Here is a 26,905-nt window from a genome sequence, read left to right on the forward strand (position 1 = left end):
AAGCAAAATACTAAAAAGCAAAAAACTGGGGGCTGTCCCTTAGTAATGTGATGCAGTATACTAAATACATGCTCGTGATTGATGTTTATGTTAATAGCTTTTTATGATGCTTTCCTTTGTAAACTTGATTATTATGGAAGAAACTGGTCTTCTTTTACATCATTTTGTACTAACAACAATGTCAGCAATATCTAATCCATGTTTATTTTTCTTTTAAATGTATTTATTTGAAAGACAGAGAGAAAGAGGAAGAGAAAGATCTTCCATCCACGGGTTTACTCCCAAATGGCAGCAATGGCACAGGATGGGTCAGGCCAAAGCTCAGAGCTTCTTTTGGGTCTCCTGCATGGTGCAGGGGCCTAAGGACTTGGGCCATCATCCGCTGCTTTCTCAGGCCACTAACAGGGAGCTGGATTGGAAGTGGAACAGCCAGGACTCGAACTAGCACTCATATGGGATGCTGATGCTGCAGATGGAGGCTTAACCTTCTATGTGACAGCGCTGGCCCCAAGTCCATGTTTCTATATTTTTATGGAACATGGGTGGGGAACATCCAGCTCACAGGCTATGTACGGTTGGCAAAGCCATTTGGTGTGGCTCTGCCAAGGCCACTGCAGGCAGGACTCAAAATTCAATAATTCTATAGCAGGCTAATTTTTAAGCTGATAATTTGTATGGCCCATGAATAATGTTATAAGTATCCAAGTGATCCTTGGTAGAAAAATGTTCCCCACTCCTGTTATGGAATATTGATAGATTTGTGTTCCTTACTCTGTTTTTTCTTTTTTATTTATATATCTATGCAGATTTGATGTCTGTCCAACTGCCCATGAACAGATACTCATTCAATCTAATCACTCTAATGATATTCCTGTGTAAATAGACTTTGAGTTGAGGGTGGAGCTTGTGAATATGCAGATGGTTTGTGTGTTTTGAAGCATCAGTGGATAGCTTTGGTCTTACAGTTGGGACTGAGCAGGAGAAGCAGCTGAGATTGAGATGGGAAGGAAAAGGATGGGGGGAGGGGATGTCATAGAGAAAAGTTGAGAGGCTGTAAGGTCATGGAGTTGCTTATGCTGAGGTTGTTTATCAAACTAGGGGACCAGATGGCCAGATTGGGGTGCAGGGGACACTCCTCTAGTGTCCCTGGTCCACCAAACCTGTACCTGACCTCTGCTGGGACTGAGGTCTGAGAGGGGTTGCCATTAGCTCACCTGCTGCCAGGTGATTCAGTGCTTTCCTCCAACCTTACATTGGCTCTTGGGCCAATATATGTGTTTGTCTATGTGCATATTAATAAGTGCAGATCCACAACCCAGCACATAGTAAATGTTGTTTGGCTGAATGTCACTAGCAGCCAGAGAAATCTGATGAATGCCAACTTTTTATTTTTTAAATTGTGGTAAGAACATTGAACATGAGAGCTGCTCTTGTCAATGCTTAAATCTGTGGTTGAGCAGTATTGTTAGCTATAGGCCTGATGTCGCATAGCAGATCTAGAACTCACTCGTTTTGCATAACTGAAACTCTACACCGATGTTCTCCCCTCCTTCCAGCTTAGCTAGCACCGCTCTTCTCTCTGCTTCTGTGAGTTTGAATACCTTAGATTCTACAATAAGACACCGTAATATTTGCCCTTTTGTTACTGACTCATTTCACTTAGCATGATACCCTTAAGGTTCATCTGTGTTGTCACTTACGACAGAATTTCCTGCTTTCTGGAGATGAATAATTCTACAAGGTATATACAAGTATATACATCATGATGTTTGCTCATTCATCCACCTTTGGACAGTTAGATTATTTCCACATTTTGGCTGTTATGAATAAGGCTGCAATGAATATGGGAGTACAGATATCTCTTTGAGATCCCGATTCACTTCTCTTTTTTGGTTTGAGAAGCAGAGAGACCAAGACACAGACTCAGACAGAGCTCCCATCTATTGGTTTATTCCCCAAATACCTGCAAGAGCTAGAGCGGAAGTAGGCTGAAGCAAGGAGATGGGAACTCCATCTCTGTCTCCCATCTAGGTGGCAGGAACTCAGGCACTTGAGCCATTGTACTGCCTCCCAGGGCCTGCAGCAGCAGGAAGCTGGAGTCAGGATCCAGAGCTAGACATTGAGCTGAGGTGCTTCATCCTGGGATGTGGATGTCTCAACTGGCATCTATTTTATTTCTTTAAAATGTTTATTTATTTATTTATTTATTTGAAAGTCAGAGATACAGAGAGAGAAGGAGAGGCAGAGAGAGATAGAGGTCTTCCTTCTGTTGGTTCACCCCTCAAATGGCCGCAATGGCCAGAGCTGCGCTGACCCGAAGCCAGGAGCCAGGAGCTTCTTCCAGGTCTCCCACATGCGTGCAGGGGCCCAAGGACTTGGGCCATCTTCCACTGCTTTCCCAGGCCATAGCACAGAGCTGGATCGGAAGTGAAGCAGCCAGGTCTTGAACTGGTGCCCATATGGGATGCTGGTACTGCAGGCAGTGGCTTTACCTGCTACGCCACAGCACCAGCCTCTCAAGTGGCATCTTAACCACTAGACTAAATGCCCAACCCCCAATTTCAATTCTGTGGGATAAATGCCCAGAAGTAGATTTGCCAGATCATATAATAATTCTATTTTTTAAAAATTTTTTGAGGATCTTACATATTGTTTTCCATAGTGCCTTTAAAATTTGTGAATGTGAACTTTTAACTTTAACTTTATTATAGTTGTCATGGGTATGATTTCTACTTCCCAAGAAATACCTATGCGAGTGGATGTGACATACTAAGTTTTAACTTTTTCTAAGAAAGGAATTTGAATATAATAAAGGAACTTGAATATTGGGAGGGTTTTGCTCTTTGATTCTCAAGAAATGACTTTGTTTCCATAAAAGATTAAATCCTGCATTTCCCCCTTCCAGTTCAACACCTTAGACTTATTACTTTTTGCCTTCATTTGTATTTCCATTCAGGGTAATCAAGATATAACAGATGGTCCTTGACAAAAGGTCCGTGTCAAAAAAGAGTATTAAAAATGCAGTGTTTTGAGCAGGAAGTTTTGTGCCTACAGAACAGTAGGATTGTTGTCAACAGTGTGTGAAATAGAAACACAGTGATTTGGAAACCCAGGATTGTAGGTTCCTGGCTTAGTGGAGGTCAAGAAAAGTTACAAATGTGCTTCTGTTAATGGAAAAGTGTGAGGGTGACTGGTGATTGGAGACTAAGCAAATTATGGAGGGAGGAGTTAAGGCAGTAGGCTGGAGACGTTTGAGGGAGCAGGCAAGTGGGCAGAGAGGACCAGCACAGACTGTAGGAGTCAGGACACCAGTGGGGCCTGCAAGGTTTGGAGAGTGGAAAAAGGAGGAAGAGGAGGCAGGCAGGAGAGTAGAGTGAATTCCATTGAGAGGGGACGTCTACGATATGAGAGAAGAGAACTTTCTGATAGTGTGGGGTGCAGAGACCAACAGGGAGTGGAAACCAAAGACAGTAGGGTGGATAGAAAAGGGAGAAGGGCACAGTGAGATTCGTTTCCAGTGAGCCCACCAGCATTCTGCCTGTTTGTAGAATTCTGCCCATCAGATAGTTCCCACTGGAAGCTAATGTGTCTAGAAAGGCAACTGGAGACTGGGCATCGACTGTCAGTTAACTGAGCCCTGGGAAAGGCAAGAGCTTGGTTTCCTGACCCGTGAATAAACCTTTACTCTGCTAAGAAAAATTAAGGGACCTTGTCTCATCCACTTAGGTCTAAGTCAGAGAACTGAAGGATGGCCCTGCGTCAGACCAAAGTGAGTCCATTTATTTGATCAGCTTAAAGGGATATCTTCATTTGTCAAGTGTCCCAGGACTAGTACATAAGAATCTTGGTATTGTATGTTTTGCTATCAACTGGTAATAATGATATTAGACAACCAGCTTAATAAAAATTAAGGTGTCTTGTGTAGAAATTTTTCTTTATTAATAAATCTATCAAAAGATTAAGACTTTAGCCAAGGGTTCAAAATATAAAGGAGAAATGCCTCCATTTGAAAAATGAAGGAGATCTACTAATAATGAAAAGATGCCCTTGTTTTTTCTGGTTCTATGTCCCTTCTCCTTCCCCCTGCACGTCCTGAGCACAGGGTGCTAAGTAGGATATTGTCCCTGGGAGGCCCAAGACCAGCCTGGTGAAAGATGACTTGTGTTGAAAGACAAGCCACCTTCCTCTGAAACTTGTACATTTGACACATTGGTAACCTAGCAACCTTGTAAACAGAGTGGCTGCTCCCCCACAAGTAGGATTTTTCACTTGCTGAGGAGGTTGACTGAGATGATCTTTCTGGGCTGCGGCTGCCCTAGTCCTCTGTGGCCTAATGCTCTACCTTTTAAAAATGCAACATCTCTAGGAAACTTGGGGGTATCGGTAAAACTGAAAATTTACAAATCGTTTGGACAAGCAGTTCCACTTCTGGAAATTTAATTTGTACACTTAGTTGCATGACTGCAGCAATATATACATGTAAGATTCAATATGGAAATGTTTGTAGCAGGAAAAAGAAAGATGAAAAATCCTATATACCTGTCAATGGGAGATTGATTGAATATATGGTATATATCCAATCAGTGAAATACTAGCCAGTGTTACAAAGTATGAGATAGATATGTATATGTCCTTATGTGCATGGGACATGGGACCATATATTTTTGTCTTTTTTCCATCCAGCATTTAAAACAGGACCTGGCACACAGACAGTTGCTACTAAGTTTTTAAAGTGAATACAGGGATAATGAATGAGTTTTTTTAAAAATGAATTTAAAATGTCTATTATAAATGTTTGCAAAGATATTCTGTTCTCCAGCATGTTTCCTGCTTGGATGCCTGGTCTTCCCCAGTTGGGAGAGTGCAAAAGCTGTGAGCGTTTTAAACCACCCTACCCTTGAAAAGTAGATGGCTTTGGTTAGTAGTGATAAGGCTTCCTCTCCAATCCTGCTGACATCCCCTGGGGGTGGTGTAGTGGAGGCAGGGAATGGGCCACCAAATAGCCACCTGCAAATGCTGCTGTCTGTTGAGTGCATTCCATAAACGAAGCTCAGGACTGCAGGCAGCTCTGGCTATGCTTACCAAGTGAATATGCGCGAAATCACCAGCTGTTCCACTTGAAAACATTTCACTTGATTCCTTGTTAGTTTTCACACAAAACTCTATAGCTCAGCGAAGTTCATTCCTTAAATGAGATGGAATATTTCCAAAGAATGGATGTTTACAACGAACATGATGGAGTTATACGTTTTCATGTCAGGAGTATGAAGATACACATACTTAGTGAAAAGCAAGCTTATTTAAAAATGGTCTTTTCCTGAATTAATAATGTTAGAGATTTTTAAAATCCTAATATTCACTATTTTTTGCCTTAATTTTCATAGGTTGGGAAGCACACTTTTATTCCCCCTTGCTCTTTTATTTCTTTAGCCTCATGTTTATTTTTATTTTCCATTCTGTATATTTAAAGAAAGCACCAGCATGGGGGGATGTATTCTTACAGGAGTTTGAAATTCACAGTCTCACATTTCCAAGTACTTTATAGAAGAAAATAGAAGGCCTAATAAATATAAACACACCTGTTGGTTAAGGATACACCTTGCAGAAAATAAAACTGTTGTTCATTTTCCATTGCCTGTACGTGAGAGTATTTAAGAATTTGTTTCAAAAGAACTGCTGAAAATGTGGAAACTTGACATCATCATAAAAGTTGCTGAGATAACTGGATGTTAGATTTCCAGGAACACTCCCTCAGCACCCTCATGGCCGTGGGTAAGCCAAGTCCTGGCAGCCACTTGTAGTTGGAAAATCTGTACAACACTGATAAGTCCTACACAGAGACTTGGAAGAGTATAGCTTCTGATTGACAGATATAGGGTGTCAGGACCATGGTATTGATGCTCTACAGCCTTCCTATTTTGGGAAACAGGAGTGAAGGAAGATGAGTCATGTCATTGCTTACCATTAACTAGATCCTGCCTCCTTAATAGACTAAAGGAAGAATGTGAAGAGATGTATTGAAAATTTGGATTTCCCAATCTACATGGAGCCCAGAGACCCATTTTGTCAGTTAGTTTGTTCTGTTGTGACGGTTCCTTATTTTCACACTTTTGAAGACTTTCAAATCTAACACTTTTTTTTTAATTTGAGAGAAATGGGAAAGATAAAAGTGGAGACAGAGATAGAGAAATAGAGGTAGAGGTAGAGGTAGAGGTAGAGGTAGAGGTAGAGGTAGAGGTAGAGATAGAGGTAGAGGTAGAGAGATAGAGAGATAGAGATAGAACTCCCATCTGCTGGTTCACTCCGAAATGCCTGCAATGGCCAGGTCTGGGCCAGGTCAAAGTCAGGAGCTTGAAATTTAATCCAGTGAGGAGCTGGGAACTTGGTATGTCACCTACTTGGGCGTGACACCCACTTGGGTGTCAAGAACCCAATCACTTGAGCCATTACCTGCTGCCTCCCAGGTTCTACCATAAGAGGAAGCTGGAATGAGGAGCTGGAGCTGGGATTGAATGAAGGCAGTATATTTGTTATAATTAATAAACCAATGTTGACACAGTATTATTAACTAAAAGTCTACAGTTTATTCAGATTTACTTAGTTTTTACCTAAATATCATTTTTCTGTTTCAGGATCCCATCCAGGGTACTGCCTTCCATGTGTGTGTGTGTGTGTGTGTTTTAAGATTTTATTTATCTATTTGAGAAGTGGAGTTACAGACAGAGAGAGGGAGAGAGAGGTCTTCCATCCACTGGTTCACTCCCCAAATGGTCGCAACTGCAGTAGCTAGGGCAATCCGAAGCCAGGAGCCAGGAGTTTCTTCCAGGTCTCCCACAGTGTGCAGGTGCCCAAGCATCTGGGCCATCCTCCTCTACTTTCCCAGGCTACAAACAGAGAACAGGATCAGAAGAGGAGCAGCCAGGACATGAATTGGCACCCATTTGGGATTCTAGAGCTACAGGCAGAGGCTTAGGCCACTATACCACAGCACTGGCCCCCCATGTGTTTTCAAAAATTTCTCTTTGAGTAATGACAACCTTGAGCATGATTGACATATTGACCCACAAAGTGGCCCTTTCCTAGTTCCCGACTGCACAAAGCCTACCTGTTGCAATGACCTGTTGTGGATTACCCATGTAAGAAGTGGAGGTGTGAACTTTGCCAATACCACCAGCTCTCCTTCTCAGTGCTCTGTGACATGCTAGTCCCTTGGACACTTCTTTCATGGCACCAACCCCTTCAGATAACAGACTTCCACTGTGACTGGGGAGGGAAAGTTGGAATTCTTAACATTAACTGAGTTTTGGTGTTTGCTAAATGTTGGGTCCTGGAGAGGTGAGACCCAAGACCCCAGGTCCCTCCAGGAACTTTCCCCATGCCCAGAGGCAGGAGTTACAGGTAACAAGATGTCAAGAATTTGAGGAGAGTCACCCTTTAGGAATCCAAGGACAAGTGCTTCCAAAATGGGGGATCTAGGTTGTATTTACAAACTCTCTTCTTTTTTTTTTTTCTTCTAGTTTTCCACTATGTGTTATACTAGTGATGCATTATTGTGATGGGAAATGATTTGCATAGGAGTGAACCTGGTCACGACCTATATGAACTGTCAGAATTTCCTCCTTCAGTGCTTACTAGAAATATCCACTTATACTTATTCCAAGTATAAGGATGTCATATTGTCAGAAAAGTTCCTAAAACTTTTGTGTGTCAGGCTTGTGTGTGTAATCCTTGCATGCTCTGGGACACCACAGAGGCCACAGCTACTAAGGAAAGACTGGAATTCCTTGACTTCTACTGTGAAATCCTCCATTCCAAATCACTGTCAGATTATGATCTGTATTCTACATTTATAGGCACAGAATTTGCTAAATCACCTTATTGTTTAACATACACATTTATACAGATGTGCAACTCCTCTGGGAGTTCATGCCAGGGAGTGCATGCTTAGAAAATATGAACATCCATCTTCTAAAGGATATTGCAATTGGGCTTGTTTACAGACTAAGTAAGAGATTAATTTAGAGTTTCAGTCTCCAAATTCCTGATAATGTCAACATTTTACCTTTTAAAAGTAATTATTTATATGCTTTTTTGAAAGGCTGAGGGCCAGCACTATGGCAGAGTGGGTTAAGCCACTGCCTGCAGCACCAGCATCCCATATGGGTGCCAGTTTGAGTCCCAGCTGATCCACTTCAGATCCAGCTCCCTGCTAATATGCCTGGGAAAGCAGGGGAAGATAGTCCAAGTGCTTGGGCCCCTGTACTCATGTGGGAGACCCAGAAGAAGCTCCCAACTCCTGGTTTCAGCCTGGTCCAGTCCCAACAATTGCAGCCATATGGGGAATGATCCAGTAGATAGATAGATCTCTCTCTCTCTCTCTCTCACCACCCTTCAAAGCTGATCAACACAGAGAGGGAGAGCTAGAGGAAACAGAAGAGGAAGGGAAGGAGGGAGAAGTATCTTCCAATTACTATTCACTCCCCAAATGGCTGCAATAGTCAGGACGGGGCCAGGCTGAAGCCAGGAGCCAGGAACTCTATCCAGGTCTCCCATATGGGTATCAAGGACCCAGAAACTTGGGTTATCATGCACTATCTTTCCAGGCACATTAACAAGGAGCTGGATCAGAAGCCCAGCGGCTGGGACTCAAACTGGCACTCCATTATGGGATATTTAACCTAGTGTACTATAACACGGGCCCAACCACTTGACTTTTGGAATAATTATTTGTTTTGTGAAATATGTCATACATCTAAAAGAGCATCTATAATATATATGTATGGTTTAAAGAATAAACAAGCACCTGGTACCCTCCAGCTAGCTTAGGAAATACCCATCAAAGATATTTACTTTCAACGTGTGTACCTCTCCCTGGGTGTACCCATTCCAAGTTTTCCTCCACTTAAAGCTGTGATCTTTAAGAATGTAAAGGGTCCTCACACATTTCATTCTGGCACCTGCAGAGGTTACCCAACTCTGCAAGGCGACCCAGGGGCAGTGTTGGTACCTGGATCTACTGATTCCTGATTCAGTGGACTTGTCACTGTTTATTTTGAATAAGGGCCATCTTTCAAGTCAAAATAAATACGCAGTGGTTGTTATCTATGTCCATTCATGGTTCCTTTTTGGCTGATATAAACATTTCCTTTCATGTATCCCTTGAGGAGAAAAGACACAGAAATTTCCATCTCGCTGCACGGTGAAGGAATAGAAGTAATTTTGAAACACTAGCTATTATGACATTGTGCCTTTTACGTGCCTTTTAAGCAGTGACAGATTCTAAGGAACCTATAGCTGGTGTACAAACTGGTCTTACCTCTTATTTTCTGCAGGACTGGGTCGGGGCTGGATCAGTACTCTAGGGAACTGTATATTCCATCAAATGAACTCATGTCAACTTCAGTCAGTATCATTGTTCATGGCAGTTTTGATGATACGGTGATAAAATAAGGAAATATATTGAGTCAACAGTGCAAACCTGGAAAATGAAATACTACACAGTGTAACAGAAAGTATGAACCTCTCAAATTAATTCCTATGCATGGACTTTTGCTTGTCATTCATATGTCAGACCCTGAACTGTAAATCCTGAATCCCATGGAAAATGGCCTGTCAGCAGATTGACTAGAAGTTACAACTGAAATACATTTCAGTATATTTTAAATACATTTGGAGTAAGATGCTACCACAGTAAACAAAGGAGCTTTGATTTCCCTGTTCCAGATTCTCTCAACCTTGGCACTGTGGACTTGGTGCTTCTTTGTTTTGGGGGCACACCTGTGCCTTACAGGCTACTCAGTAGCATCCCTGGCCTCAGTGGCACCACTATCCCCTGAGATACACAACCAAAACTTAGCTCCAGATGTTGCCAAATGTCCCCTGGATGAACTGCCTCCAGGTTGAGAAGCAATGGCCCACGACAAGGTAGGTAATCACACACAGACAACACTTTACTGAGGCCATGGCTGTGGTGTGTGGGGCAGTGGGGCTTCTGCACTGAGGCTGGCCATCACCCAGAGGGTTGAATTTTGAGGATGAGATCGCCCTGCGAATGGGCATGATGTCTGATGCATCCGGGTTCACAGATGTCATAGTCCATCTTTGCCTTCCACTTACATGGCTCATGTAGCAGTTTCTTGCAGAGGATCTGTGGTAGCGCCTGTTACCTTTAGACTTGGGAGACTCTAGGAGACAGCTGTGAGCCAGGGCGTTGTGTTGAAACACAAATCATCAACCAGTTCTCAAGAGTCAAGTGATGATTCCTTCCGAGCCTTACAGGCACAGCAAACCTTGGTGTCATCCTCCTTGACCACAGCCCTAGACTCCCAGTGACCCTCATGGGGAAATAGAGTCAAACAGCAAACTCCTTCCCAGCTGAATTTAAGCAAATTCCCCAGTTAAGCACAGGTTGCAGGCAAAGGACAGTGATGAATTAGAATAGGAGCCATTGTTCTAAGATCCTTCCCAACTCTGAGATTCTACTCTAACCCAAACATTCTCGGAGACCTATATTAATGCTCATAGCAACAGCCCCTACAATGGCCTCCGAGGATTTCAGTCTTCCTAAAACAGGGTTGTTGTGGCCCCTGGGATTCATTTGACACCAGTTTAGAGTTTCCCTTGTCACCTTCTAACAAGCCCAGGCTTTGAGCTTCTCCTTTGAGGCAGAGAATGTCTAAACATCAAGTCTTCCACATAGACATCAGTTAGATCACTGATATCATCCCTTATCCACTGTGCTCCAACACCAACCTCCTCCTGCCCTCTGAGTTCACAGCTGGGCCTTGCTATATTGTCCTATCTGGTGCTTCTGCTCTCTGCTTGCCATCTGCCCACACCCATCTTGGTTTTCATTTGTCCACTGCTCTCCCTTGGATATCCCTCCTTACTAAGCTGCTTGTGTAGAAGGAGACACCATCCCCAACCTGCCACTGCCCTCTCGTCCTGGAAGCGCAGTCAAGCCTTCGGGTGATCTGGCTATGGATGTTGGTGTTGATGTCATTCTCCTTTTGTTCCACAGTGGGGTATGCTCCCAATTGGTTGTGTCTCTCCCCACTCAATTCATTAATTTATTATCCATCTTTCTTATTTATGGCCTTCATTACTTATATGGAAGTGGGAGAAAAATGGTATCTTCTAATACACTTGATGTGCATTACTTGTGGATTCCATGTTTGCAAGTTCATCGAGTTGCCGAAATTTGTTTGTAACTCCCAGATCAGAATTCATGCACTGTGTTCATTCATGGACATGTGAAAGATGGAGAAACATCAGAATCCCTACACTTGCACGTTCTCAGCTGAAGTCAAAGTAGGTGACTCTCAAGTCTTCTATTTTGAGTCTCATACTGTAAGCAAGTGTATATTTTGTAGCTTATCCAGTGCTTCTTTTTTTGGGAATTTTTATAGCCTGTTGTTGTAGTTTCATGGATGGAATTCCAAGTTCCTGGCTTTGGTCTGGCTGAGCCCCAGCTATTGGGGCTATCTGGGGACTGAACCAGAGGGTGAAAGATCTTTCTTTCTGTCTCTCCATGTAACACTTGACTTTCATTTTTATTTTATTTTTTTTGACAGGCAGAGTGGATAGTGAGAGAGAGAGAGACAGAGAGAAAGGTCTTCCTTTTTGCCGTTGGTTCACCCTCCAATGGCCGCTGCGGCCAGCGCATCTCGCTGATCCAAAGCCAGGAGCCAGGTGCTTCTCCTGGTCTCCCATGCGGGTGCAGGGCCCAAGGACTTGGGCCATCCTCCACTGCCTTCCCAGGCCATAGCAGAGAGCTGGCCTGGAAGAGGGGCAACCGGGATAGAATCCGGCACCCCAACCGGGACTAGAACCCGGTGTGCCGGCACCGCAAAGCGGAGGATTAGCCTGTTAAGCCACGGCGCCGGCTCTGACTTTCAAATTAATAAATAAATCTTTAAAAAAGAAAATGCCACCATTTGGGCACTTGGGCATGTCAGAGTGCCAGGGTTCAAGTTTCAGCTCCATTTCTGATTCCAGCTCTCTGCTCAGGTGCACCCCTGGGAGGCAGCAGGTGATGGCATAGGGTCTTTGGTCCCTGCCACCCACGTGAGAGAACTGGATTGAGTTTTGGGCTCCTGACTCTGGCATGGTGCAGCCCTGACTGTCGCAGGTATTTGAGCAGAGAAACAGCAGGTGGAAGATCTCTGTCTCTGTGTCTCTCTGTCTTTCAGATAGATAGGTAGGTAGGTAGGTAGGTAGATAGATAGATAGATAGATAGAATGGCCTCAAAATTTAGTGCTAAAGTACTAGCCCTTGTTCCTAAGTGCAAGAAGGCTGTGATGTGACTTACCCAGAAAATGCATGTGTTAGATTAACTTCATACAGGCATGTGCAACAGTGCTGTTGGCCATGGGTTCGGTGCTGATGAATGAACAATAGATCTTATGGTGTCCTTAGATAGAAACACGCTTAAAGCAAAATGATGTATTGGTGGTTGATGAAAATGTGACCAGAGGTTCACAGAAACCAAACCCTTTATTTACTTTAGGTGCCTTGGCTCAGAGCTAATTCACAGCTAATTCAGTGTTCACAGTGAGGTCACAGAGCTTAGCTATACAAATAACAAGACCTGACTATATTAATGCGACAAAACCTCCTTGAAGGATATAGACAAAAAGCTGGTAAGAGCCAGTTGTTCTGAAGAGCAAAGCTGGGGCGGGAGGAGACATTTTATCACAATGGCTTTTGTGCCACGTGGTTGTACACATCCAAAAGTAATTGTAAATTGAAAAACAAATGCAAATGATAAAATGAAGAAACACAATTTCATCCTGTTTTCTTTCAGACTCAGGGGAACAAAGCAAGTGCTGCAGAAAGTCCAGTCTATTGACTGACATTCAGACTCCCTCCCTGGCCTTCCAGGCCCTGTTCAAACAGCCCTGTGGCTCAGTTTTCTGGGCTCTGCTTCTCATCAGCCCTTCAGGAACATCCCAGGTCTTCATCTGGTCTACCCAGGACTCAGCACCCGAGTCACTCCGCTGTTGTTTTGTCCATATTTCTCACCAGAAACATTTCTCTCCCCTTTACCTAGCAACATTCTGCTTTTCCTTCAAAGTCTACCCCACTCAAAGAGGTCTTTGTTTTTGGCTTGTTAGAACCCCTCGGGGTCCCTTTCACTTACTGTTCTGTTCACCTGATGCTTTTGATTTTCTCCAAGCTCCCAGTCTCCCCAAATCCATTACCAGTTCTTGAGGGTGAAAATACCATCTTTCTCTGAACTCCTCCACCATCTTGCATGTAATAGACACAAGATAATATTGATTGATTACCTTAACCATTAGGTAGCAGAACTGTTTTTAGTGTAGCCGCTATTTCTAAGTAGATTCCTGTTCAGTTAAATAAAGGCAGAAAAGCCTGAGTGATAAAGAGGAATATGCAGATTTTAGAGGCTGGGAGAGACTAGCAATTATTCTCAGGATGGGTAGAAATAGAATTGTTCTATGATGAGGGAGCCAGAAGCCAGATTTTATCTCAACAAGTTGCAAAGTGGGGAGGGATCCTAGTGTAGATTTGTTGAATTCCTACTGGGCTGGGTATTGTCTGTGGTCCCTCCTTTGTGCATTTATTTACTTATTTATTACATAAGACTGTCAGCTATGATTAAGTCCATTTCACAGACAAACAAATGGAAGCTTAGTGGCAAGCCTAGACATTTTACAGCTGGCAAACTGCAAAACTGGGATAAGAACCCAGGCCTGAAGGCTCATCATGTTGAGTTTCCCCAAAACAGAAGACAGAATAAGCATTTTGAACAAATATTTTTTTTCCCTGTGTAAGCTCCCATGTGTGTGCCTGTGGATGAAACACAGGTAGGAGTGTTTTGAGATGGTTCTAAGGAACACATTGTACAACTGTGTTCCAAGAGAAGAGGAGATACAATGAAGCCCTTGCCCTCCTTCAAAGCAACTCCTATCAGTCAGCAATGATTCTCAAACCTGGCGGAGCATCAGACCCACCTGGGAAGCCTGGGAAGCTTAAAAAATACAGATGGGAAGGGCACATGGTATAATGAGTCTGGAGTGGGACTCAGGTGCCAGTCCTATCATGGCCTTCTCTAGGTGGCTCTCTAATGTTCACCTAGAGCTGCAAACCACCAAGATAGGACCATGAGAGGACAGCGGTTTCAAAATCTGGCTCCTGGACCAGCACCACCTGGGCCCCTGCTACCCATAAGAGAGACCTGTAAGGAATTATAGGCTCCTGGCTTCAGCTTGGCCCAGCTCTGGGTATGGGGAGTGAACCAGTGGATGGAAGATCTCTCTCTCTCTCTCTCTCCATAATTCTGCCATTCAAAAAAGTGAAAACAGTGCAAATTCATGGGCCCCATCCATGCCCACAGAGCCTGAAACTCGGGATGGAGCCTGTCAATCATGCCTTCGCCTTCTGGATGATTTTGAGCTATCAAAGATGTGAGAACCACTTCTCTCAGGCAATTCTCAGGCAAAGGAAAATGCAAACACACAATAGACGCATGAAAGGGAATCAACCTCACAATTAGGGAAGTGCAAATGAAAATAATAAAGAGATACATTTTTTATCTTCCAGAAGGGCAAAAATTAAAAAAGATTGATAATATCTAGTTTGGCATTAGGGGACAGCAAGTAAAAAGCCTCATTTATTATAAGTGCAAGGGTGAATCAGTGTGACAACTTCAGGTGGAGGCTTGGAAGTTGAATCAAAAATTTAAACTATGGGGGCAGGTGTTGTGGCACATGAAGTTAAGCTACCGCTTAAAACGTCCACATCCCACATCAGAGTGCTGATTCAAGTCCCGGCTACTCCGCTTCCATTCTAGCTTCTTGCTAATGTGCACTCTGGGAGGCAGCAGATGATGGCTCAAGTGTTTGTGTCCTTGCTACCCATGTAGGAGAAGAGAATGGAGTTTCTGAATCCTGGCTTTGGCCTGGCCCAGAGATCTCTCTCTCTCTCTCTCTGCTTTTCTAGTAGATGCAAATAAATAAAAAGGGAATATTAAAAAACTTTATTTATTTATTTTTTTGACAGGCAGAGTGGACAGTGAGAGAGAGAGAGAGACAGAGAGAAAGGTCTTCCTTTTTGCCGTTGGTTCACCCTCCAATGGCCGCCGCGGCAGGCACGCTGCTGCCGGCGCACCGCGCTGATCCGATGGCAGGAGCCAGGTGCATCTCCTGGTCTCCCATGGGGTGCAGGGCCCAAGCACTTGGGCCATCCTCCACTGTACTCCCTGGCCATAGCAGAGAGCTGGCCTGGAAGAGGGGCAACCGGGACAGGATCGGTGCCCCAACCGGGACTAGAACCCGGTGTGCCGGCGCCGCAAGGCGGAGGATTAGCCTAGTGAGCCGCGGCGCCGGCCAACATTAAAAAACTTTAAAAGCACATATCCCATAACAAGGAAATTGCTCCTGGAGAAACACCTGTACTTCTGTATAAATGAACTTGGACAAACATGCCCATCATGATGTTGCTTGTAGTGGGAGAGCACTGGAAACAGCTAAAGGGTTCATCGCTTGCATTGCAATAGAGAAGTACTGTAAACCCAGCCTTTCTCTTGGAATCCTACACAGCAAATGAAAAGGAAGAGGTGGCGGCAAGTTACAGATCCATGATGCTGGTGTTGTGGCACAGCGAATCAAGCCACTGCCTGCAATGCCAGCATCACATACAAGCATCGGTTTGAGTCCTGGCTGCTTTACTTCCAATCCAGCTTCCCGCTAATGTGCCTGAGAAGGCAGTGGAGGGTGGCCCAAGTGCTTGGGACCCTGTGATTCATATGGGAGACCCAGATGGAGTTCTAGGCTCCTGTTTAGCCTGACCTGGCACCAGCCACTGTGGGCATTTGGGGAGTAAATCAGCAGATGGAAAATCTCTCTCTCTCTCTCTGTCTCTTTCTCTCTCTCTCTCTCTCACTTTTCTTTCCAAACAAATAAAATAGGGGCCAGTGCTGTGGCACAGTGGGTTAACACCCTGAACTGAAGTGCCGGCATCCTATATGGGCACTGGTTTGAGTCCCAGCTGCTCCACTTCCGATTCAGCTCTCTGCTATGGCCTGGGAAAGCAGTAAGAAGGTGGCCCAACTCTTTGGGCCCCTGCACCCACATCAGAGACCCAGAAGAAGCTCCTGGCTCCTGGCTGCTGGCTTCGGATGGGCACAGCTCTGGCTGTTGCGGCCAACTGGGGAGTGAACCATCGGATGGAAGACCTCTCTCTCTCTCTCTGTCTCTTCTCTCTCTATGTTATTCTGACTTTAAATAAATAAATATTAAATAATTAATTAATTAATTAAATCTTAAGAACAAATAAAATAAATATTTTTTAAAAATGGTTTCATACACACTTTGATGTGATTTAGATTATAAAGCGTACACTCAAGTGCTATACATTTTCTCTGTGTGCATTAATTATAAAAGCATAAAAAGAATTATTATTATTATTATTATTATTACCTGTATAGACAAGAGTGAGGAAAATGCATCTAGGATGGAGGTGTGGGCAAAGAGAACACACCTCCCCTTATCTGCAGCATTAGAATTTCCCTTATGATCATGTATTCAAAGATTTCTTGAGTAATGAAAAGTAATTTTTGAGAGGAAAAAAAAAGTCTGTGGAGGAAATACAGCAAACTGGTGGTTCTCACTCAATTTCTGATCCTGGCCCTCTGAAAATCTAACAAAAGTTCCCCTGCCCCCCAACCTCCCATAACAGTTCTCCCCCAAAGGCATGGAAATTTTTGTTCAATTTCAAGGAATTTCTAGAAATCTCGCAGCCCACTCATGGACCCCGTGAGTCATCTTGACCCCAGGTGGGGAGCAACTGGGTTGCTCCATCTTGAAAGTTCCGAAGAGTTTTACTGCTCTGCCCTCAGAGCCGTGACCCCACCTGCATCATCTGTATCCCAAAGGAGCCATAGTGTCTGACAGCTATTTTTATGAGCGTCAGCAGCTCTTCTCCTGCAGATCGAATTTCCCCAGAAGGTAGGTTTTCGCTGACATCTTAACATTTGGGAAGGAGCGGATGATCCTTGAGGAGTGAGTGACGCTAGCATGTGGCCCGCTGAGCTGCAAACAGAAGCTGATCTGTGCCGGGGCAGCTTCCAGTGTGACACATTGACTTTTAGGACCCATCATCAGGTTCTTTTTTTAAGTTCTGCAATGTCATTCTCCCTTCACGGGCACATGGACCCTCTCTGCGTTTCCCCCTCAGCCACAGAAACAGACAGGTGTATTTTTTTGTTCAGCTCTTTGTCAAGAAAAAAGGGGCAAGGAAAAAAAAGTGGGTTTCCCATCCAGACATTTCTAGCTGACATCCCGTCCACGATCCCCAAATGGTTGCAGCATGGTTTTATTTGCCTTTTGCAAGGTCTACTTTAAACTGTCTTGAATGGCAAATCTAGTCATCCTGAACGTGGAACCCCTTGGTAACCTACTTTTTGTAAAGTCCCAGAGCTGCCAGTAGATTTAATGGTCCCCAGGTACTGAGTCTGAGTAAACATGATGTCCCTACCTTGGCCTTGAATGTCTCGCACATGGACATTCAAGAGGATGGAGAAGCACCATGGACCCCATGTCTCTGTGTCCACCCAGTTCCTCAGCCCTCTAGATCCCACGGCAGGTTTGAGAGAGCCCTGAACAAGCTTGAATGATTTTTCTTAAGTCTCCCATGAAATGCACTTATATTCCAGGTAGCAAAAGAGAAGTCTGAATAGTACATGGTGTTGTCTAAGAAACTTGAATGATCACCCCTTTATGAGGATGACAGATTTTTTTCTAGTGAGGATGCCACTGGGTACTAACTCCCTCTTGGAGGGTAATTTCTACAGCTGGTGTTGAAGCCCCTCCGCGGGCTGATCCAGCCTATCTTGGGAGGCTCATCTCTCCCTGCCTGCTCCCAAGGACTCTTGCTCGCAGCCACATTGGTGTCCTTTTCCTCAAAAACACCCTTTTCTGCTTTTGAGTCTTTGCACAGTCTTCTGATCTACTCTTGGATGGCCCGAAACACATTCACCTTTTTTTTTTTTTTTTAAATTTGAGAGGCAGAGAGACAGAAAGAGTAAGAGAGCTCCCATCTGCTAATTCACTCCCTAAATGCCCAAAATGGGCCAAGCTGGGGGCCAAGCTGCCCAAGCTGGGCCAAAGCTGGGGGCTGGGAACCCAATCCAGGTCTCCTATGTGGGTAGCAGAGACCCTCTTACTTGAGCCTTTACCCGCTGCCTCCTAGGGTCTGCATTAACAGGAAGCTAGAGCTGGGTACTTGATCCCAGGTACTCTGCTGTGAGATGTGGTCGTATTAACTGATATCTTAAACACTAGGTCAAGTGCCTGCCCTACACATTCATCTTTTGTATTCATGTGATCCAGGTCCGAATCTGTTTTTCAGAAAGAAATTGCTAATCAACTCCATTGACAAGATTCAGTCTTCTTTTCATGTTTACAAGGTCTTGCCTCTTCCACTTTGCAAGTTACTTCTCTATGAAAAGTTGCATGTACCTGCTCTTTATAAATGTGTATCAAGCACTCTTGTGTATTTTAAGCACTCTTTTGGTTCTGAGGATACAAACAAGATTCTGTGCCCATGGAGCTTAGCTTATATTCCAATGTGTTAAGCAGAATGAACAAGTCCAAAAATAAATGCAGTAATTCCAAAGAATGAAGAAAAGGAAGCAATGTGATATGATTAAATTTGTAAGGGACATGAGATAGCGTTGAATAAGATGCCCAGTGAAGGTCCCTCTGAGGAGAAACCATTTGAGTTGAAATCTATAGACGGTGCCATTCGTGCAAAGTCGGGGAAAAGACATTTTAGGCAAAGGAGCAGCAAGTGCAAAGACCCTGAGGTAGCAAGGAGTTTGACAGTGGTTGATCATAGGTTTCCTAGAAGGCAAAGGATCTTTTTTTTTTTTTTTTTTAAGAAGTCTGCATTTCCTCTACAGCATCTAGCACCTAGTAAGAGAATCATCTGTTAGGTAGTAAGTCCCTTAGGGGTGATCCCATGTCTGTGTTCTTTCCCCCAGCTAACACAGTGATTGACACACACCCAGCACCCAAATTGATGAGAGTGGACACATTTTTCACTGAGCGACTGAATGTCTGATCTCTGCTCTGATGGCTCTCAATACATAGAGCTAGAATGGGCAAGTTAACTCCTGTAGCTCCTCAGGCTAGTCTACGCCAAGCCAGCTTCTCTCTATGGTTCAGTGTCACCATTCATTCAATAAAGTACGGATAGGACTTGACTTCCTTTCTGGAGGAACGTTGTACGGATGAGTGCCACCTCATATAGGAAATGTCTGGAAGTTTTGGAAGCAGCTCAATGAATTCAGATAATTCCTCGGCAGCACGGTGCAGCAGGTGGGGAGCCAGCAGTCATTATACATTAAATTTGATTCAGGCAACAGTGGGAATGCAATGTGGCCAGTCCCCGCCCTCACCACCATTGGGTTTTCAAAGCTGGCACCTCTTGTAAGCTTCTGGAATGTAGATAAAGCATTCCATCATGTTAGCAGGCCACTATTTTACCTTCCCTGCTGCTGGGTTTATTGTTGTTCTAATTCCAGGGCTCCCGCCTGGCCCTTCTCTTGCATTCTCTCATGGAGAAGCCTGTGTTGGAATCATTCAAAGTAATCCCTATTGGAGTGGTGCTTTTAGCGTATGGAGAAGACTGTCCATTCATAGAAGCAAGAGTGTGGTCAGGTTACTTTTTATGGGTATCAAGCCTAACGAAGAAAACAAAACAGAAACAAAAATAGTCAAAACCGTAGGCCTACTTTGGATTTTAGTGGAATTACAAGAAGCAGAAAACTACAATATGCATTGTTGAAATGGGTAAACAAAATGTATTCTTTCAGTGTCTCATGGGTGCATTAGTTATGCAGGAATGTACGACAGCAGATATAGGGACCACTTTGTTCAAATAAGGTAACTGAGGCCCGAGTGGATGAGCTGTGGATGATGCTCTGATGCTTTCCCTAACTGAGACACACCAGTTCACCCTGTGAAGAGTTCAGTTTTCTTTCTAAGCAGCAGACAGTAGATTCTTTAGTATTTCCTAGAAAGACTTCTCAGTGCTCACCTTGTCCCAAGCCCATTCTGCTGCTCTTATACTGGTGAAGGAGGCCAGACCTGAACACATGAGCAGACAACATCCATGTGCTGCCCTAAACTTAGAGCCAAGCTTTACTTGTGCATAACACTCCCTTGTTTTTACCAACCAACTTGGAATATTGGGTCCATCAATGACCTTGTGCAGTGGCCAGAGTTTAATGTTGTGTGGACAATAATATGTAGTAGATGAGGGTGGGAAGGCAGAGCAGGAAATGGCAGGATCCATACTTCCTGGCTTGGCCCCCTTTGCACCCACCACCTCGCAGTTACTGTCTGAAAAGTCAATGCTTGGGATAGAGTATGAGCTCAGAGACTCAGGTGTTCATATGGACTTAATCATTTGACACATCCATTGCCAATTACAGGCCAGTTTGGACACTGAATTCACCAAATATTTCCTGCTTCCCAAGTCAAACAAGGAGAATTGCCCAGCCTTTAACATCAGAGGGTCCCTAACCCATAGACCAGTTGTAAGCACACTCCAGTCTCTCTGGCTAGCATAGAATCCAGTCCTGAATGAACGAACTGGAAAGGCCCTCTTAGCACCTTGCAGTCTGGAGCCACATCTAGAAGGATTATTATTTGCCAAGAAGTTAGAATGAGACTTATTTCTAGTTTGTTTCTACTTATTTCCAGAAGAAGCAATTTCCCCTTTTTATTTCAAATGATCCTAGGAGGGAATGCTTGACTCTTAAATGTCCATAGATAGGGGCCGGTGTAGCAGGTAAAGCTGCCGTCTGCAGTGCTGGCATCCCATATTGGCGCCGGTTTGAGACCCAGCTGCTCCACTTCCAATTCAGCTCTCTGCTATGGCCTGGGAAAGCAGTAGAAAATGGCCCAAGTCCGTGGGCCCCTGCACCCACCTGGGAGACCTGGAGGAAGCTCCTGGCTCCTGGATTCAGATCGGTGCAGCTCCGGCTGTTGCAGCCAACTGGGGAGTGAACCAGTGGATGGAAGACCTCTCTCTGCCTCTCCTTCTCTCTCTGTGTAACTCTTTCAAATAAATAATAAATAAATCTTTTTTTAAAAAAAAGTCCATAGATAGAGAAAGTCTTGGAATTCTTCTGGGTACACATCTTTCCATTAGATACTTCCATGTCATCAAACCCACTTTTCAGGACATAGCTTCCATCTTGGACCACTTTTCATGAAAACAAAATTCACAGTTAGGAGGTTACAATCTAAGTCTGGCAATTTGCTCAGTGACTAACACTAGTTCTGATCTAGCTTTAGGATTTTGGTAGTGTGACTCTGAGCCTATAATTGTGAACCTTGCAGCCTGCAAATGTGAACAAAAACTCTATGGGACCATTCATTGCCAAAGCCATAGTTATATTTTTCAATTAAAATTTGTTTTGTGCAATCACTCATACAACAGGTATTTTGAGCACCTGCTATGCATTTAATTCAATACTGCTAGAATTTACTCTCTATGAATGTGAGTAAAATAAGACATCAACCACTGTTGCCTGTACAGAGTCCAGTGGGAAAGAGAGACATTGAACAAAAATAATAACAAGCAATATGCCAAGGTGTGTAAATTCAAGGGTCTCACACAGTGGGGCAGGAACACACTGGGGAGAGGAAAAGTGATTTCTGCAAGGGAAGAAACGCTTCCTTGAAGAAAGGGCAACACTGCAAGTTTTCTTTGTTTTTTAAAGATTTATTTCTTTGAAACACATAGAGAGAGAGAGAGAGAGAGAGAGAGAGCTTCCATCTGCTGGTTCACTCTCCAAATGGCCTCAAAAGCCATGGCTAGGCCAGGCTGAAGCCAGGAGCCAGGAATTCCATCCCAGTCCCCCATATGGGTAGCAGGGGCCCAAGCACTTGCGCCATCATTTTGCTGCCTTTCCAGGCACATTAGCAGGGAGCTGGATAGGAAGCAGAGCAGCCAGGACTCCAACGAGTGCTTCCAGTGTTGCAAGCTGGCCCCACCACAGTTCATTCTTGAAAGAGGAGTTTTCTCAACAAAGAGTGGAGAAAGGGCGGCCCTGCACCTGCATGGGAGACCAGGAGAAGCACCTGGCTCCTGGCTTCAGATCAGCGCGGTACGCCGGCCACGGCAGCCATTTAGGGGGTGAACCAATGGAAAAGGAAGACCTTTCTCTCTGTCTCTCTCTCTCACTGTGCACTCTGCCTGTCAAAAAATAAAAAATTTAAAAAAAAAAGAGTGGAAAAAGGGCACGCTCAGCAGGTGGACCCCCATAGGCGTTCACACAGGGCATTCAAGTGCTTTTCTGAGCTCCAAATCTTACTATACTTGTGGTTTTAGCAAAGTGTTGACTCTGGATATCAGGCTCACTAACTGTAAAAGGAGGAAAAGGTTACACGTCTTAGGTGGGAACAAAAGGAGTAAGAAAATGAACGTGAAGGACTCCATGCCATGACCCACACACAGCAAGTACTCAACAAACGTTGGGTCTAAATAACCCATGATTATATGTGATGAAGACCCTGCGATGGACAGCAACATTTCCTTTGGCGGGGTCAGCAGAGGAACCCAGGGTCAGGTAGATCAGTTGAGGTCAGGTTACCTTGTCACTTGGCTTCTCAGAACAGTCCAGTTGGGATTTACAGCTTCGGCCCCAACTCTTGGCCAGACCTGCAGTGTTGGGAGGCCGTGCCTGGCAGGCTCACTGTGTCCTCAGATTTCTTACCCCATGGGGATCAAGGAGCAGGAGCCCACGCCTTGGATTATGAAGACATTCTTCCATCTCCTTGTGTAAAATGATAATGCCAGAGGATCCTGGCACCGCCAAGGGAACACAGCCTCCATCCAAGGCTCCTTGTCCTCATACGATTGCCAGTGCCTGCTGATTGAGACCCTGGGGACTGTCTTGAAAGTCTTGTTTCTTGTTTGTTTCACAGCTACCTTGTTCAGCTGAGTCTGATTTGTATTTCTGCCTCCTCATAGTGGCTGTTGACTTTCAAAGTGTGTGTGTGTGAGAACAATTTTGGGCTGTTTGGGTTTTTTGAGCAGTTTTAGGTTCACAGCAAAAATAAGTGGGAAATGCATAGGCATCCCACAGACTGCCTGTCCCTACACACACAGAGCCACCCCTACCATCAGAGGCTGTCCTATATCAGAGTGGGACATGTGTCCTAGTCAGTGAACCTAATTGTCACTGAAAATCCATACTTCACGTTCAGGTTCATGCTTAGTGTAGGAGATGTTGACCTGTCACAGCAGCAGTCCCCCTGGGGAAGCCTACCAGAACCCTTGGAAGGCACGGTTGGTAAGACTAGCCCATTTCCCAATAACCTGTTTTGGAGAAGTTTTAAGATGGAGTAGAAGTGCAAAAGAAAGAAATAGAGGCATGGAGGAAGGAAGGAAAGAGAGACGAGAAAGGACCACCTGTCACCCAGGCAAGGCCCATCCCCAGACCCTGAAGCTCACTGTAGGCAGACATGGGTGGGGGCTTTTGCCTCACATGTCCACGGTCCTCTCCTGTTTCCTAAATCTGCTGGACCCCCTTCCTTCTGGAGAGAGAATGTTGTCCGGCGATCTTCCTTCTCCTCCCAGCTTTTCCCCTGCCCGCCCTCCAAGGCTACAGGGTGAGCTCCCTCCCTCCCCCGAGCTGTGTTTTCTTCTGAAATGGAAACCTCAGGAAGGAGCCAGGGCTCAAGAGGACTTAGTTTAACTGCTCTTGCAAAGTTCTTGTAAGGAATTCTAAAAAGCCACCCTCCTGTCTTAACAGATGAAGCCTTCTGGGAAACTGGCCAGCGACCCCTGGGATGTCCTTCCAAACAGACACTGCAACAGCTGAAGGGCTCCAGTTACCCGAGAGGTGAGTGACATGACATTTCTTCTGCCAGTTGGAGAAAAACGAAGGAGCAGGGCAAGCGAGGTGGTGAAGAGGAGGGCAGAGGAGAAGGGACAGTGACAGGAGGCAGGGAGAGGAAGCGTGGAGCAGGACAAGGAGAGCCACAGCTGTCAGCGGCCTGGCGCAGGGAGCAGCACATAGCTGCGGGGGCCCAGGATGGCCCCTGCTTTGAACCTCAGAGTGCGCTTAGTGATTTACCGGTCCCAGTTCCCCACCACTCCTCCAGGATGGAGACCCTCTCAGGACACACAGTTGTTCTGAATAATACCAGCCACCTGTGTGCCAGCAAGAGGCACCTGTCTTTAATCTCAGCTTCACCATTTAAGCATGTATCAAGTGTGCTCAAACCATGAAGTAAAATGCACACCCACTGCTGTGTTTTCATTGTACCTAACTTTGGCTTACATGAACTCTCTGTATTTTTCCTTCTTCTTTTTTTTTAAGATTTATTTATTTGAAAGTCAGAGTTATACAGAGACAGGAGAGGCAGAGAGAGAGAGAGAGAGAGAGAGAGAGATCTTCCATCTGATGGTTCACTCCCCGGATGGCTGGAGCTGCGCAGATCCGAAGCCAGGAGCTTCTTCTGGGTCTCCCACGCGGGTGCAGGGTCCCAAGGACTTGAGCCATCTTCTACTGCTTTCCTGGGCCATAGCAGAGAGCTGGATCAGAAGTGGAGCAGCCGGGTCTCAAACTGGTGCGCATATGAGATGCCGGCACTTTAGGCCAGGGCGTTAACCCACTGCGCCACCGTGCCGGCCCCTTTGTATTTTTCTAAAATCGCTTTGGCAATAGCAAAACTAAGTTATTTCTAGTGGTAAAAGCTGAATTGGTTTGAAAAACATCTGAAAAGCAGTCTTGAAAAATTGTATAAAGCAAGGGATGAGCGGGAACGTGTCAAGTCGGTGACCTTGGTTAGCTGTGGATTGGTGGACGTGGAAGGCGAGAGGGGGACTGCCATTTTTCCCTGTCTCTGTCTCACTTGACTTGTTAATGGGAGTGCTAGCACTGTTGTCATTGTTAAAGCAAATTCAAGAAAGGAAGAAAATGGACCAAAAAAGCTGTTTTAGTTTGCATATTTTAAAGCAAGGTTGTTTCCTTAAATGAAGCACTTTTAAAATGAAACACCTTTCATTAAAGGGAACATTGTAGAAATGAAACACTACCAACTCGCTGATTTTTTTTACCTGTACAAAAATTTTACATTAAACTATTTTCTTAACCCCTTGGTGAATCCCTTCAGTTTTACCTGTATCTGCCCACCTGACACAAGTGGGGTTTTGCATTTGTCCTTCAATGTGGGCAACACAGATCTGTCATAATCCTGATATTTCCACCCAATGAATTCATATGCATTATGTCACAAATCTATCTACACATTTATATACATATGCTTTTGATGTAAGCTTCCGCCACTAAAATTGCAATATTTCCTCAAGGACAAGGTTTCAACCTTTTCAAAGAAAAGTTTAGAAGGTTATTTAATAAATATCCATCTAGATTTAACAGATGTTGTTTTTCCCCTAAAATTTCCTCTAAAATTAATTGTAATCATAAAATACTACAATTGTCTCCTGCCGTCATCCCAGCGGCAGCTGATTCCCTGAACGTGGTGGCTGTCTCCCTGCCCAGCTTTACACTTTCATAATATGGGAGCATATCCACAAACTACGTGCGCTGCTGTTTTAGGTTTGAAACCATACCAAAATAGCAAACAAAAAATGCTGTTGCACCTGTAACTCTAGTTCATTCGTTTTCCTTGCTGTATAGTATCCTATGACTCCAGCACCATTTATCTATTCTCTTGTTAATGAACATTCAACACACTTCTGATTCTTCTCCACTGTAGACAACGCTGTACTGAACATCTTTGTGTCTTCTTGTGCCCTTGAATCAGAGTCTACGCAAAGGATTTGCTTAGGAGTGCAATTGCTAGCTCTGTCGAAAAACATTTTCAAATACAAGGGTGAGAGAGGAAGAGAGAAATAGACAAAGTCTTGGGTTTTCTTCAGAATGGTCTGGGGATTTTCTCTTTTTTAAAATATTTTATTTTATTTATTGAAAGGCAGACTGACAGAGAACGAGGGAGACATGGAGACAAAGAGATTTTCCATTCACTAATTCACCTCCCCCTTCAAAACGGCCATAAAAACTGGGGATGGGCCAGGCTGAAACCAGGACCCTGGAACTCCATGTGGGTGACAGGGGCCCAAGCAGTCATTTCTGCCCACCCCCTCCCCCCCAGATTCATTAGCAGGGAGCGTGATGGGAAGCAGAGCAGCCGGACTCAAACCAGCACTCTGATATGGGATGCAGGTGTCGCAGGTGACGGTTTAACCCATTGTGCCACAACTCAGGCCCCAGGATAGTTGGCTTTAATGAAAATCCTGGAAGCAGGCACGTGGCACAGTGGGTTAAGCTGCCGCTCGGGATGCTTGCATACCATATCTGAGTGCAAGATCACGTCCTGGCAGATGGAAGATTCTTTCTCTCTCTCTCTCTCTCTCTCTCTCATTCTGCCTTTTAAATAAATAAATCTTTTAAAGGATTCCAGGTCATCTCATTGCATCTGTGAATGAACCCTCCAATTCCATTCATCACTTTTATCCCCAGCTTGAAATCTCTTAATCAAAACCCAAATTAGAAAACATTCATAGGTCAGAACTCAAAGAACGCCACCCAAAGCTCCCTAAAGGGGAGACTGGTGAGCGAGCCAACTTTCTCCTCCTTTCTCTCAGTGTACCGTGTATCAATTCAAAACAGATTAGACAAGAGAGCAAGATGAATGGGCTCCCTCAAACTGGTCTTGGTACGCAGAACAATAAATTAAAAATTCTGGACCTTGCTGAACACAGGCTGAAAGATGGCCTCTAATCACGGCAGCGTCCCTGCCATCTTGCTTGATGAGCATTTGTGATGGGTTTTCCCCTCTCCTTCTAGATCAATCCAAGCCTGTTTGTGTCAGCAGATCCCAGGTGATGGAGGGG

This window comes from Lepus europaeus, chromosome 18 (genome assembly GCF_033115175.1).
Source record: "Lepus europaeus isolate LE1 chromosome 18, mLepTim1.pri, whole genome shotgun sequence".
NCBI lineage: Eukaryota > Metazoa > Chordata > Mammalia > Lagomorpha > Leporidae > Lepus > Lepus europaeus.